The 17,109-nt window shown below is 34.9% G+C and overlaps 1 long non-coding RNA gene and 1 pseudogene across 1 annotated transcript; one reads left to right on the top strand and one right to left on the bottom strand.

Annotated features, from left to right (window-relative positions):
• Positions 1–484: 484 nt before the first annotated feature.
• LOC120144743 lies at positions 485–12,564 on the top strand (annotated as a pseudogene).
• Positions 12,565–15,061: 2,497 nt separating this feature from the next.
• Positions 15,062–15,748, bottom strand: LOC120144845. Its single transcript, XR_005518072.1, has 3 exons — positions 15,715–15,748; positions 15,333–15,449; positions 15,062–15,144 (listed from the first exon to the last, which is right to left on the bottom strand). It is a non-coding gene; the product is annotated as an uncharacterized LOC120144845 (long non-coding RNA).
• Between the last annotated feature and the right edge of the window lie 1,361 nt (positions 15,749–17,109).

The following is a 17,109-nucleotide window of genomic DNA, read 5'->3' as shown; positions in this document are numbered from 1 at the left end:
CTCGGATACATGGCAAAGGAAATTACGTTAGAAACGAAGCTTATTGGAGAAAACCAGATCGAATTGGGGAAACTGCTCAAAAACAGCTTACCAAGTTTGAACCTGGCAAAACGAACCATAAAATTAAACTCAGGAAGTCAAGAAACATCAGGATAGATGGTCCCAAAAAAGTCAACACCCGGTCAACAGTCAGTCAAAGGTTGGTCAACAGTTAGTCAACAATCAACGCGGATCGATTCAGACCAATTCGGACTATTTAAATCGATCTAGAGTGGTATTCTATAAGGTTTGGCTGAAGGAGTTTCCCCACGCACACCGGCGGTGCGTGCGACAAGAAAAATCGATGGGTGTGATGGTCAATTACTCCATGAGGCTTCAATAATCAATTAACACCATTACCAACTAAACAATCAACCAAAACTATGAGAAATAAACAAAAAAAAGGTTAGCAGAGCTCTTACACTCGACAGACGACCGAGAAACAATGGAAAAGAAACTGATTCAGTTGGGTTTTGGTCGCGAGTCATTGGGGAATCCAACAATGAGGGCGGGGAGGTAATCGAACGACGAAATCGACGTGAAAACACAAAGAACAATAACAACGATATGGTTCTCTACCGGGACTTCGAACGTTGATTCACGAAAAATGGAGACGAGTCTCAACAATCGGCCACCAAGGCTTTTGATCACACGACGATAGCAGTCTTAATGGGGGGCAGTGTCACAAAAGACGACCAGTGACGACAACGATGGGTGGTGGACAACGACGATCTGCTTGAAACTTTGGGGGATTTTGATTTTTTAACTTTGGTTCCAAAAGGGGGAAACAAGATCTGGGGAGTTGTTCACAATACGTAAATATACCTTTAATGACACACGAACGATGTCACACGCTAATATTTGACTTGCAAAAAATGTGTGTCATAAAAAATGTCATGTTTTTTAAAATCTGAACGATATATGACTTACAATAATGTGTGTCATATTTAATAGTCATAATCTAAAAAATTTGCAAAAACATGAAGTACAGTTTTAATTGTGTGTCATCTGTAAAATTCGTATTTTAAATCCCCCCAATTATTTTCATCCTTTCTCGTTTCTTCTCCTCGCCTCTTCAATAATCAGTTCACGCACGCATATGCTTCCCCCCTTTTTCTCTTTTTCCCTCCTACACTTGCTCATTCGTTTTATTGATTGAATCCCAGTAAGCTTTCCTTCCTTGCTTCCTTCCAAGGTTTATTCATTTTCTTTTTTAAATATTTATGGGGTTTAACTGAAATTTTGTTCTCCTTTCTTTTATGGAGATCTGATTTATGGGTTTTGCTTATGTTTATGGCAGTTTTAATGGGTCTTATAATGGGTCAATCTCCATTTCTTATCTTCCACTACACAAATGTTTATATAATTGTTCCCTTTGGAATCGAAGTTTGATTTTTTTTTCGTAATGCTAAAAATCTAGATTTGAGTTGAGTTTTTGACGCAGGCCTCTTTTCAACGTGTACGTCCACGCCGACCTCATCGTCAACGTGACTCAACCTCTGACCGGCACCATTTTCGTCGACCGCTTCATCCCAAACACCAAACGCACTTTTCGGGCTTCGACCACGCTAATCTCCGCACCCGTCGCCTCCTTGCAACGACCATACTCGACGATCCCACCAATGAATAAAAGTTAGTAAAAACAAAATAAAAACAGAAAAAATAAAAAAAATAAAAAAAATAAAAAATAAAAAAGAAAGTCAAAGAGGAACAAAATGAAACGAATGTAACCTGTAATTAATAAATGAAAACATATTAGAGACTAAAATAATGAAAATCAGAACTAAGTATCAAAACTAAGAAAATTACAAGGAAATAAAGTAAATGATGTATCAAAACCAGAGGGACCTTGAGAGGATCTTACCCATAATAGTTGAAGGACCATAGGGAGAGTTTACCCAAAAGTTCTATGTCACGTGGGCTACCCAAAACAAAATGAATCAGGCTATTAAAACATGAGTCCCATGTATATAACATAGTTTAGATTTTCATTTACCCTAATATTCACCTTCACCTTCATAGCAGTTGTTCTTTTCAACTGAAACACAAGAAATAAAAATGAAAATACTGATCATTTTACCTTTGATCACATGAGATTGAACCGTTGGATCGAGCCACAATCGAAGTATGTTGCTGCCCACGTCGTCTTACGCACGTTGGTTGTCAGGAAATGCCCCAAAACTGAAGGGGTGAGCTCCAATTTCTTTTCCTTTTCTTATTTCTATTTTATTTTTAATTCTCTGTTTGGTTTCTTCATCTCCAATCTCCAATCTGCTCAAATACGCCATTGGGTCTTTCATGGTTTTTGGATATGCTGCTCTTAGGTTCGCGCCTCGATTTCTCAAAGTTCGGATCGATGAACAGAGCTTTCAACTGCCTAGATCACCATTGTTGAAAGGAAATGTCCACCGTTCCCATTTTTGCTTTTATCGATCTTCCTCACCTCGGTTTTTAATCACGTTCTTTGTCTCTTTTGGATTTGGGTTGCTGTTTGCAAGTGTCGGGTTTAATGGTTGATGGGTATCGACTTTGGGGTCTGGCTTCGATTTAAGGTTTCTCAAGTTTTGTTAATGCACCGGTATTCTCACAAGATTTGGGATTTACTTCGAGTAATAGTTTCAAATTTGGATGGTTTTGAGTCTAGGTGAATGAATGATGAAGGAAATTGAGTAGGTATGAGGATTTGGATATTGAGTAATGGCTTTGATGTCCATGGATGATGTTTGCTCGTAAAGATATTGATTTGGGGTTACATGATAACTTTCTGATAGTTGAGTGAGGCATAGCTGTGGTGGTGTCATGGTAGAGGAATGGCATTGCAAGCTTGGTGAGAGTTACCGACGATGGTCAAGTGGTGGACATGCATTGTGGGGATCGAACATGGGGCTGAGAGGTCACCCCCAATCTCTCTATGCATTATTAATTTACAGCTCTCTTGCTGTCTTTTTCCATTCCTCCCTCACTGCCAAAAAACTTTTAGAATAGGAAACCTACTTTGTTTATCTTCAAAAAAGAAGAATCCCCAGCAAAAGACGTGAGGTGAGGATATAATGAGTGCACAACCAGTTTCCCACGAAGAGAAACTGTTGAGATATGTGGGGGTTAGAGCTGAAGCGTCTTGAATCCCTATTTTGAATGGGTTTAGTGATGGGCCGGTTCGGGTCTTCTCTTTGGGACGGTTCTGATTGTAATTGTGCTTGATGTTGTAAGGGCTCTATTTGGGTCTACAAAAAATATGTAACACATGTAGATAATAATAATAATAATAATAATAATAAATATATTTTTTTGACCCGGACAAAAACGGATGTCTACAAACAGTAAATACGTAAATCACACGGTTGCAGTGAAGCTTTCATCATCGAGGAACAATGAGATTGTGTTTTATTTGCTGATGGATAATCGTTATGCAAAATCTTTAGAGCATGAAATCACATCAATTACACTAGGTATTACCTCATTAATCTAATATGTGATAGAAAATGTATTTTTAATGATGGGCTATTGTTAAGGTGCTGGGTTATATATATATATATATATATTTGGAGAACGTGGGAAATATGTTATATGGCAACTTCAAAACCCAAAACAAAATAAAATTAATGCAATCAAAGTTAATTGGAGTGGCCATTGCCCCTGCCGTTTAAAGAGTAATGATAATGATGGCATTTATTATGTTGAGCAGCACAATATCTGTATTCTTAAATTAACGTTACTCATGCGAAATATCCATGAATATAGCGATGATGCACGACATTACAAAGTACGTGGTAACAGTTAGGTTTCGTGTAACGTTTGAAAGCTAGAGTTTGTTTCTTTTCAAAATTCTTTTAGGCAAAATATTAATCGTTGTTGGATGATCCGTCTATAGTTGTTAAAATTTCGAGATCTAAGAAATCAAATCGAATATTTCTTAGTAGATAAGTTGGTACTTGATACATACATCACATGGTTCACATCAAAGGAAGATAAGACTAACGGTTACAATTGATCCACGTAACCAAGCCTTGGAAAAGAACAATAGAAAAGCAATAGACTTGTGACAACTTTTTAAATGGGGTCCTTGTGTTATTTGGTTGACATGTCTACTAGAGTTACGATCGGTTGTCTCTTATATTTGCAACGGTTCTTGAATCGCGTCAATCCGATATCGGGAACTCAAGATACGCTCATATTAGTGAAGATAACACATGCAAAAACATTTATACGAAATTAATACGATTTTGTAAATATTACAAATTTTCAATATTTTTTATTAATTATTTGTAATATAATTTAATATAGAATGATATATTATCTTTTAGGATTATATTTATTATTTTATTAGGAATTAAGATCGAGTTAAAACATTATTCTTAATTTATTATTATTAGGAATTAGAATTAAAACATGTTTAGTTTATTTCTATTTTATTCATTAGTTGCTTAGGATTATTAGAACTCCTCTCCTATATAAAGGAGACTTCATTCATCATTGTAAATCAAATTTCTTTGATTAATAATACAATGAGATTTTTTTTTTGCGAGTGTTGTTTACCTTGTGCCTTCGAAACTTTTTTTCAAGTTCTTCGTGAGAGAGATCTTCACATTCCGGTTTGCCTCTTCATTGTAATTAGGAGGGTTGGTTAGAGTCATTTATCAAGTTTTCCTTTTCATTACGACTAAGAGGGTTCAATAGGATAGTTATTCATCTATCTCCAACTTCCAGAACTCCATCATCATCTTCTTTCATTCAAATCCTTTCGCTTCCACAACGAACAACATTCATTCATCAACTTCCATAACTATGGAATTGTGAATTTTGGTTTAGTAAAAATTTATGACATTTGAAGTTGAGGTTGTGTACGTCTTTTAATGGTAAGATCGACCATTTATCTTTGTATTGGTTTCTGTTGTTGTTGTAGAGTAGTAAGTATTGTTGTTTGTTGGTCAATAACATCCATGAGACTTTGTATTGCCTCGATAACATTTTCATCCTTTACCATCTTTGGTGATGTATGCGTGTAAAGTGAAGCAAAACCAATTGATTCTCTTCAATAATCATCCCAAATTTGATAACAATTGATAAAGATGTGACAATGGATAAATGAATGTTGTTCTTTATGGAAGTGGAAGGATTTGAATGGAAGAAGAAGATGATGGAGTTGTGGAAGTTGGATATAGATGGATAATTGTCCTATCGAACCCGCCAAATCGTAATGGAAAAACAAACTCGATAAATGGCTTTAACTGGCCCTCTTAATCATAATGAATAGGTAAACCGTAGTGTGAAGATCACTTTATAGCATACTCAAATCGATGCAAGCAACCCGATCTGATTTGAGGTGTCACATTAGGGCCATAGGAGTGACCCATCGTAAAAATCCAAGAAAAATAAAATTTTTGTAAACCATTTCAAGCTGTAAAAAAATTATAAATAAAAACACAAGTCCAAAAAATCATACATTTATTGAAAACAATGTCCAATAATATACATTATTCAATCCAGTTTCAACTCTAATATACCGATAAAAAGTTACCTGCAAGCAATGTCGATATTGCACATGACTAAATCTTTTAACCTGAAATGGTGAGTAACAGAGTGAGCTTTAGGAAGCTCAGTAATGCATAACTACCAAATGAATGTTATATGACAAATAAATATGAAAACATAACATTTCCTCAATTATCCAAACATATACAGGTCATAGAGATGAGTTGAGGTTCCACTGATTAACTCCTCAGGTGATAGAAATGAAACTTGCAATTTAGAATGAACATTTCAGAGAGAGACAATTTCAGAAGATTAGGTTGGGAGGTCTAGTGTATTCTAGTAAAATTAGGGGAAAAAATAAGTGTACAGATAGTGTGAAAATAGTAGTAATCAATTTCAGTAAAACAGATTTTGAAAATCACATAATATCCTCCACCCGTACACTGATATATAGTTCCCCAAAACTACATCCATAAGGACTTTCCCTAGTCCCATTGAGCGTAGGTGTCAACCTAATAGAACACCTTGGAGCCTTAGAGCTTACCCAAGGAATACTTTGGGCCTTAGATTCTAACCAAGAGAGTACCTTGGGGCTTGAGAGCTTACCCAAATGAGCATCTCGGGGCCTAAGAGCCTACCTAAGGGTCACCTTGGGTCCGTAAGGATTTACCAGCTTGATTAGGGTTGAACCTCCATACTCCAGCCTACCCAGATAGTATCCAAAATAAAACGATACATGTAATAACAATAAACAATTTCATATAGTAAACAATAGTTCTATGATCCATTAATAGGCATACTTATATTTTTCCGTAAAACATGTAACCAAATAACTCATATCGGGCAACATAGTTCATAAACGATCAATTAGGAAATTATGATATCAATAAGATAAAACATTCATATTTCAGATCAGATAAAACAATCAGATAAAACAATCAAATATATATATATATATATATATATATATATATATATATATATATATATATACAAGGAATACACTAGATGATTCAAATATTTTTTTGGAGGTACTATGTAATGAAGAAGGGAAATATGAACTTCTGCAAGTTGATCAGATTTCGGAAACAAGAACCCATTTAAAAGGGTTTGACTACCAACAGACCTAATCGAACATTTAGGAATTGATACTTTAGAACCTTTTATGATTTTGGGTGCATTAGAAATGTAATAAGGAACCTTACATCAGAATTATTTCAAAATTGGATATAACTAGAATGATTCCATTATTTAGGCCATCAAGGGTAATTTAGTCATTTCGATATCAAGAGAGAACTTGGTAATTTGGTATAACAAGGGTAAAATGGTAAATTTACAGTATTCTATATTTCTAACGATTTATCAGGCCTTCAAATTCCAATAAACAATTTAGACTTCAATAACGTGGTATTTACTGATTGTTCGGACATAAACACTTCATTTCTTGCCACTTACTGCATAGTATACTTGAATAAATCATATTCACAAACCATCATTGAACGTGACTCAAGGAGTTAAACATGTATTTCAATGATATTATTTATTTTGGTATTGTAATAATATCTAGAATGATCGATGCTGCTTGGGTCATGCTCCAGGACCTTTAGAGGTAACAAAACATTTGGGCTTAATGGTGTTTTCCATAGTTTATCCTATGGGATTCACTTATTTCTAGGTCATGAGGGTATTTAGGTCATTTAGAGTCCAATGATATTTTGGTAATTTCGAAACTCAAGAATAATCTAATCATTTCAAATACTTTATTGATATGTCGTGTATTCAATAATCTAATCTTCCAATGATCTTCAAAAACCAGGGGATAAACATATTTTGAATTCTAAAGGTAAAAGTTGATTTTTGGGGGTTTTGGAACGGATCAGGAATTTAATCTGTGATTCAAGGTTCAAATTGATAAAAATATGAGTTCTCAGGTCGTTTCCACTATCACAGTCATCTTTAGTCCCTTATACACTTTAAAGATATTTTCTTCATTCAACATTTTTTATCCAAGTATTTTACGTATTTAACCCTTAACGAAAATAATCAGAATTTAAGGATCCTTGGGTTACTTGAATTACCAATTAACCACTAAACTTGAAATTGTTTCTTATTAATTTTCTAGTTCCTTACACAAGTAAATCGAGTCTTATTCAGTTTACTTCCTTTATAATATATTCAGTTTGAGTGTATCAATAATTAACCATATGAAATTGAACCAATCATTTTAGTCATGCATTAACAACTTACCAACATGTACCATAAAACATGCATAGGGTAGTAGAGTATTACCTTGATTTTTGAGCCATATCAATTAACCATTTAAACTTCATTCGATCACCCTTGAACTTGATTTCAACATTCCATAATAACTTGGATACATGGCAAAGGAAATTACGTTAGAAACGAAGCTTATTGGGGAAAACCAGATCGAATTGGGGAAACTGCTCAAAAACAACTTACCAAGTTTGAACCTGGCAAAACAGACCATAAAATTGAACTCAGGAAGTCGAGAAACATCAGGATAGATGGTCCTAAAAAAGTCAACACCCGGTCAACAGTCAGTCAACGATCAACGCGGATCGATTCAGACCAATTCGGACTATTTAAATCGATCTAGAGTGGTATTCTATAAGGTTTGGCTGAAGGAGTTGCTCCACGCACACCGGCGGTGCGTGCGACAAGAAAAATCGATGGGTGTGATAGTCAATTACTCCTTGAGGCTTCAATCATCAATTAACACCATTACCAACTAAACAATCAACCAAAACTATGAGAAATAAACAAAAAAAAAGGTTAGCAGAGCTCTTACTCTCGACAGACGACCGAGAAACAACGGAAAAGCAACTGATTCGGTTGGGTTTTGGTCGCGAGTCATTGGGGAATCCAACAATGAGGGCGGGGAGGTAATCGAACGACGAAATCGACGTGAAAACACAAAGAACAATGACAACGATATGGTTCTCTACCGGGACTTCGAACGTTGATTCACGAAAAATGGAGACGAGTCTCAACAATCGGCTACCAGGGCTTTTGATCACACGACGATAGCAGTCTTAATGGGGGGCAGTGTCACAAAAGACGACCAGTGACGACAATGATGGGCGGTGGGTAACGATGATCTGCTTGAAACTTTGGGGGATTTTGATTTTCTAACTTTGGTTCTAAAAAGGGGAAACAAGATCTGGGGAGTTGTTCACTATAAGAAAATATACCTTTAATGACACACGAACGATGACACACACTAATTTATGACTTGAAAAAAATGTGTGTCATAAAAAAGTGTTATGTTTTTTAAAATCTGAACGATATATGACTTACAATAATGTGTGTCATATTTAATAGTCATAATCTAAAAAATTTGCAAAAACATGAAGTACAGTTTTAATTGTGTGTCATCTGTAAAATTCGTATTTTAAATCCCCCCAATTATTTTCATCCTTTCCCGCTTCTTCCCCTGGCCTCTTCAATAATTAGTTCACGCACGCATATGCTTCCCCCCCTTTTTCTCTTTTTCCCTTTTTCCCTCCTACACTTGCTCATTCATTTTATTGATTGAATCCCAGTAAGCTTTCCTTCCTTGTTTCCTTCCAAGGTTTATTCATTTTCTTTTTTGAATATTTATGGGGTTTAACTGAAATTTTGTTCTCATTTCTTTTATGGAGATCTGATTTATGGGTTTTGCTTATGTTTATGGCAGTTTTAATGGGTCAATCTCCATTTCTTATCTTCCACTACACAAATGTTTATATAATTGTTCCCTTTGGAATCGAAGTTTGATTCTTTTTTCGTAATGCTAAAAAACTGGATTTGAGTTGAGTTTTTGACGCAGGCCTCTTTTCAACGTGTACGTCCACGCCGACCTCATCGTCAACGTGACTCAGCCTCTGACCGGCACCGTTTTCGGCGACCGCTTCATCCCAAACACCAAACCTACTTTCCGGGCTTCAACCACGCTAATCCCCGCCACCCGTCACCTCCTTGCAACGACCATACTCGACGATCCCACCAATGAATACTTTACCGTCGTCTCGCAGTACCGAAGAAGCCTACGGGGACGTAGATGTCAATGGATGAAGAAGAAGCCTATGGGGATGAAGAAGCCTACGGGGCTTCATCCAGGTGGATACAATGATCAGAAGGGTTTGACTTCGTCGGTGCCGAAGAAGCCTACGGGGACGAAGATGTCAATGGATGAAGACGAGGATTCAGAAGTGGAGATGCTGAGCATTTCGAGTGAGGATGAGGAGGACGGAAAAGATCCAAAGGGAGGAGCCAGAAGGAGACCTGGAGGGAGGCCAATGAAAGACGACGATGGAGTATGGGATGGAGGAGAGCCTGATACATGGAAACGTGTAGATGAAGCTGAGGTATTTTTTTTCCTTCAATGGATTTTTAAAAATCGAAGTGGCTATTGGATATGATTAGTGAAGCAAGTAATATTCTTTGACAGCTTGCTCATCGGGTTCGTGAGATGAGAGAGTCGAGAACAGCTCCGGTGGAACAGAAGTTTGAGTGTAAAATAATTGCACCAGCGGGGAGAGTGCTTAACACTCTGCAATCGTTCCCTCGTGGCGTGGAGTGTGTTGATCCACTTGGAATGGGGTAAATCTTTTCAGCAGCTTCTTATTAATTGATATTCATTTTTTTGTTTAGTGCACGAGAGTATTTCGAACTGGTTAGGAGCCGCGGAATTACTGCTGGAATGACACCTCTGCCACGATATGTCTCAAGAGTTTGCTCTGTTATATATATGTGCTGTCATGCCCATTCTCACATTGTAAGATAGTGATTTATGTTTTTTTATTACAATGGTTTCCACTAATGTTTTAGTTTCTTTATCTTTATTTAGAATGCTACGCCTTGCCCTTAAAAACTTGGAACTCCTACTTTGCTAGTGAAATATTATTGGAAAATATTCTGTACAGTAATTTGTTTAGAGGTTGTGTTGTATTACCAGGTACTTTGGGAATATTGATATTTCAGTGACATCTGCTGCATTTGTTGTGGCTATGGCATTGCTCATGCAAAGAGGAAACCCTCGTTTTACTCAGCTTAGCAGTATCATGTTTGGGTTATTTTATTGTGGCTATCTTCCTTGTTTCTGGGTTAAGCTCATATGTGGTTTAACAGCTCCTGCCTTGAATACTAGTAAGAATATGGTTTCTCACACTTATTTGTTTGTAAATCTAAATGTTGGACAAATTTATCTATGAATAGTGATCGGTAATATTTGTTAAGATGTAAGTATAGAGCTGAAAATGGCCCTTTTTTCCAAAGCAATAATAACTTATATACTGCTTTTTCTAAAACTTGGGTGGTTTGGTTAAAGATTTAGGAGTTTCTGATGACGCATCTCAAAACTGCTTTTATTTCCTCTATGTAATGTACTCTTCAAATGTGTTGCTCCTTTTATTTCCTTCAATGTGAAACTTCATTCATATTTATTTTCACATTTGGTTCATTTGCATGTGTGATTGTGCCATTGTGGAAACAGGAACAGGTTATGAGTCTATGACTATTCACCAAACTGTTTTACTAAGAGCTTGATTTCGGCAGGAATAGGAGCTGGATGGCCTTATCTTCTTGGTGGCCAAGATCATTGGACAGTAGGCCTTGTGGTAACCTTGATTTCATTTAGCAGCATAATAGCAGCAGATACATATGCCTTTTTGGGTGGAAAGGTATGTACAGTCTTGATCAAGAACATCTTGTTTCACTTATTTAAATAAAGACTTCAAGATGCCCTGAATGCTATACTAGTTACATATTTTAACTGGTGGACATATCATCCATGATCGTGATTGTGTTTGTACCTGTTGTGGTGCAGGCCATTGGTAGGACACCACTTACTAATATAAGTCCAAAGAAGACCTGGGAATGAGCTATTGTTGGCTTGGGTGGTTGTATAGCAACTTCTGTAGTACTGTCAAAGATTTTAAGTTGGCCAGCCTCTTTGCTAAGGTTTTCAATCTATCTCACAAGTAGTAATGTACTAGAAGATATTTTGATCCAAAAATATCTCTTTTTCGCACGCAAAGGTATCCATAGTAACTTGAGAGCACTGGTATAAGTTTCCACACGAGACGTTTGTCTCAAGATCAAGAGTTAGATTTTTATTGTTGATATAGCTTATGAATCTATTAGGTTTGAAGACAGAACAAGTTCCATTAATAATTTAAGTTATCCTCATTGGGTTACAAGTTGATTTATTTTCGTTCATATGTAATCTGATGGTTACATCCTTTCGTGTTCCTACACTTTCATGCATGCAGACATTTGATAGTCAGTGTGCATGTCATAATTTGAATTTCAAAGCTTTCTATATGTCTAGTCACACATATGCATGGATGATAAGTAATAATGATGACTGATTGTTAATTCTTTTGAAACCAAATCTCTGGCTAGGATCGGTGCAAGCGCCACTTGTTATTTACTCCAGCATTCTAATACTGGGATTACTGGATCGCATTGTTATTTAAAAAAAGACTCGGTATTATGAACTTCACCGCATATACCCTGAGACTTTACAGACTCTTATCATTGGTGTAGTGCAATAACCTTTGGGATTCTCAACTTCTTTGGATCTGTTTTTGGTGATCTTACTGAATCAATGATCAAGTGTGATGCTGGTGTCAAGGACGCTGGCTCCCTAATCCCCAGTCATGGTAATTCTAGTTGCTCGTTATTTTTTTATTCAATTAATTTTCGATACTTTAAGGGTGAACACAACCTTGCTTACTTTAAACAATTGAAAAAAAGCTACTCATTATTTGACTGGAATAATTATTCATGGATCATATCTCCTTCCGTTTTGTCATCTCTATATTAACATTGTGTTTGCACTGTCGAGCAGGTAGAATACTCGACAGAGTGGATAGTTACATGTTCACAGGTGCACTCGCATACTCATTTGTCAAAATCATATTGCCGCACAAATTTGGATCGATAGCACAAGAGGGGATACAAGATAGAATTTATTCCATGTTTATATATATATATATCGAAAATTAGTGCAGAAGCACATTTGATGGATTCATGCAGAGTGTTGCTGAAAATTTGTATCGACACATTTTGTATCGACATATGATTACAATATTTTTGATAACTTTATGTTAATATATTGTATGCAAATGGATTGCTTATATATAATATGATATATATATTTAGTATTATGAGGCATTAAATATGATTTAGTTTGATTATTTGTCAATCTACAATATATATATATATATATATATATATATATATATATATATATATATATATATAATTTACGACATACAATCACGACACACGAATGTGTGTCATCTTTTCTAATGATGTGTGCTTCAATGACACGCAATGTAAGTCATAAATGCGTGTCATAAATTTATGACACAAATGTGTGTCGTCTTCATTTATGACGAAGGCTTCAATGACGTGCAATGAGCGTCATAAATGCGCTTCATAAATAAGTGTCGTAAATGCGTGTCATAGACTTATGACGCACAATTGCGTGTCATCTGAGATTTATGTCGGTGGCTTCAACAACGCGCAAATGTGTGTCATCCGCACCCATAGATGACGCGCAATGAGCGTCATTAAAGTTGTTTTTTCTAGTACTGATTAAAATGAAAATTTTGTTATTTTAAGCCTAACAGTGCCCTAGCCTAGATGATAGGGGCATGACAGTTCATATCTTAGTACCTGGGTTCAAACCACTGCAGTCACCTATTTAATTTTTAATTTTTTCCTTAGGTAACAGAGATGGTCAAATTCAAGCTTATGTCCCTGAACTTCCAAGAATTTTGAAATCTTCCTTAAAATCCTTAGAAGCTTAGAAATTTGGGGTGTGACACTCTCTCACGAAGAACTTGAAAAGAACTTAATGAAAATAAGTTTTGAAGGCACAAAGTAATCAACACTTGAAAAAAAAACCTTTCTTTGTATTATCAATCAAAGAAATATGATTTACAATGATGAATTAAGCCTCCTTTATATAGGATGGGAGTTCTAACAGTCCTAAGCAACTAATGAATAAAATAGTAATGAACTAAACATATTTTAATTCTAATTCCTAATAATAAAAAACAAAAAAAATAATGTTTTAACTCGATCTTAACTCCTAATAAAATAATAAATCTAATCCTAAAAGATAATACATCATCCTATATTAAATTATATTACAAATAATAAATAAAAATATGGAAAACTCATAATATTTACAAAATCTCATATTAATCCCGTATAAGAATTTCTGTGTGCGCTATCTTCACTAAATTAAGTGTATCTTGAGTTTTCAATATTGAATTGATGTGATTCAAGAACCGTTGGAAAGATAAAACATAATCAGTCGTAACTCCAATAGACATGTTGATCAAATAACACTAGGAGCACATTCTAAAAGTCATTGCAAGTCTGCTATTATTCTGGTATTCTTTTCCAAAGCTTGGTCATATGGATCAATTGGAAGCATTAGCCCATATTCCTCTGATGTGAGTCTTGTGATGCATGTATCATTGCGCATCATTGAAGCCCCTGTCATAAATGAAGATGACACACATTTGTGTGTCATAAATTTATGACATGCATTTATGACTTACATTGTGTGTCATTGAAGCACACGTCATTAAAAAAGATGACACACATTCTTGTGTCGTGATTGTATGTCGTAAATTATATATATATATATATATATATATATATATATATATATATATATATTGTAGATTGAAAATAATCAAACTAAATCACATTTAATGCCTCATAATACTAAATATATATATCATATATTATATAAGCAATCCATTTGCATATAATATATTAACATTAAGTTATAGAAAATATTGTAATCATATATCGATACAAAATATCACGACATATTAAAGTTTGTCACATAAGATACCCATTCTTTGCGAATATCATCAATTTCATCATCCGTGTATTCTTCCTTCCCATCGCCAACCTAAGTAAAAAATATGAAATAAGTATATAATTTATACTTATTTAAAGTGAAGTATATAACTATCAAAGAGTACTAAAATGACAAAAAACGGAGAAGAATCCCAAAAGAAATGAGAAGCAGGTTCAACATATAGCGCATAAGCTTCCAACTACATATTGTAATTATTTTTCAGACAGAAATATACCCCAAAAATATGTTGATGCCTGAACATTTGAGAGATATTCAATAGTAGCCTTCCCTGGCTTTATATTTGGTACCCTGGCACCCATCTTATTCAGGTAATTTGCTATTTCCTTCGGTAAGTTGGCCTGCACAGGAGTTTCCACACAAACAGCAAACAGAAATAAGCAATGAGTAGTGGATAAACTAATAAAAGCCAGAATTTTAGAATTCTTCAAACAAACACATCATATAAACAAATTCAAGGATTGATTATTAGATTTGAAAGATTAGTCCAATGTATACAAATAGGAAAATGGAAGAAATTTAGATAACAATAGCATACAATAAGAAAGTAATCATCAGAAACTTAGAATCACAGAGGTTCAAAAGCACTTACAATGTCAAAGATATTATACAGAAAAATAAAAAATGCATATATTGAATATTAAACCCATGGTTCTGCTCCAACAGATGTTGCAGGGTTCAATATCTCCTTAACATGCTCCCAAAATGGTGAACCAAGGATACTGCCAATAATGCAATGTGTTAAGATCATTTTGGGAATTCAAAAAAAATATAGCTTTAAGGTAAGTCTGTAGGATAAGACAAACAACAAACCCAAGATATGTAATGCATCAAAAGAATATTGCCCCAAAAATGCAAATAGAACAGAGGATTCAAAATAAGTTTTTAAATCACTTCAGGGCACAATTACCTTGCAACAATACTTGGAAAAGCCAATAGATAAGTGGTAGTGAGAACAGGTTGCATTCCTGATGGATTAATATTAAAAGGAATATAGGGTTCTACTTCAATGATCGGGGTATCTTCCCTATCCAACACACAAAATAAAGAAAATACGACATTAAGAAAGAACATATAACCATTATTATAGTTAATAAACAAACACTGAAAGTTACAAATCTCCTTAAATGAATTCAACAATAGTAGTCCTAGTTCACATAAAATTAGTTACTGCTCCCTGCTCGGATTAGCCATGAACTGTACTATCTATGCTGCACAAAGAAGAATTGAAACCAAAGACATGTCTCTCCACCAAATGTATCTAATGTCTAGGTAAGTAGCATTGACTTTACCTTGCAGCAGATGCTAGTTTAAACCCATAGTACTACAGTTTTATTTTCTTGCAACCCTCAGTTACAACAACTACCCACATGGTGACTACAGTTAAAACACCTAATACAGCAAGCATGTATGACCACCAACTCACGACACTGCCTGAGAGTTGAGTCAACATATGGCATACCTGAGAGTTGAGTCAACATCTCGTACAACGTATCTGTGTATCCAATTAATATTCCAACACATATAATTAGAGACGAACCTTGACTTAAAACACACAAGCAGTGAATTAAGAAGCCCACAATACTCAAAACATCGCAATAATGTGCAGCTTCATCACTTTCAAAATATAAGAAAACAGGATCTTTAAAAAGCACACCAATTTTATATGAACTTTCCTTGACTTTGGACAAGGTAAAAGGCTGAAACTTTTAATGAATTTCTATAACTTCTATAATCTTGGATAAAAGCATATTTCTCGTCTCAAGGTGAACATATGAGAAGAATATCACTATTTCCTATTATTTCCTCCAATCCAACATAGGGTCTCTTCACATCGAATAAACTATTTTGCTTAAAGCTCTATTTCAAGAGTTTTCCTCATTATAGATTCTAGAGAAAATAACCACTAGCTTTACATTTATTCGGTCAGTTATCAGTTGTTCTTATTAAATTAAAAACTTGTCTATAACAATTGAAATAAATAAGGAGTAAATGTAATAAGAATGATACCAAATCTGGATTCTGATATTGTATCACAGATCCATGTCATAGTCATTGCACCACAAACCAAAAGTAAAGCAATCACCATCACATGCTTAACCCTGCAAAAACCATAAGAATTTAGTTTACGAATAAAAGCTCAAATATAAGGCATAGATGGAAAAAATGAATCGAGAACATGTGAAAATTATGTTTAAGTTTTATTCCAGGAAAAGGTTGAATATGCGTCATATCCTGTCAATTTCTTGTGAGAAACAAAAGCATCAGAAATTGTTGCTTTCATGTTTATATTGCTAAAGTACCTGTAACTGGCTGCATAAATTGAATAAGGAAGAGAATAACAAGAAACTATAATAGCTTTTAGTATTGCAAAGCCAAGTGAAATCCACCATCTGCAATGAAAGAATAATAGCATGCTTTGTAAGTAACGAAAACTTTTCCTTTAGTAGTTTTTTCCTTTATTGTCGGGCCTCTTTGTTTAGAGTCTTCATCATGACTCGAAGACTGATCTGATTCCATGGTACCAAGTAGAACTTGTTTCAAATAAAAAAAGTTAGTACATTGCTATTTCTTGCAGTTGGGACATAATTAATAACATACAGATGTTGAAATAAAAACATACCAAAAATTAAAGATTTTATTTTGCACATAATATTTTAAACTAATATGCCCTGGCCATCCGTGCA

The sequence above is a fragment of the Hibiscus syriacus genome, unplaced genomic scaffold, assembly GCF_006381635.1.
Source record: "Hibiscus syriacus cultivar Baekdansim isolate YM2019G1 unplaced genomic scaffold, ASM638163v2 tig00110890_pilon, whole genome shotgun sequence".
NCBI classification, from domain to species: domain Eukaryota; kingdom Viridiplantae; phylum Streptophyta; class Magnoliopsida; order Malvales; family Malvaceae; genus Hibiscus; species Hibiscus syriacus.
Note: the sequence above shows the minus strand (reverse complement) of the source record. Positions and strands in the feature narration are given on the sequence as shown.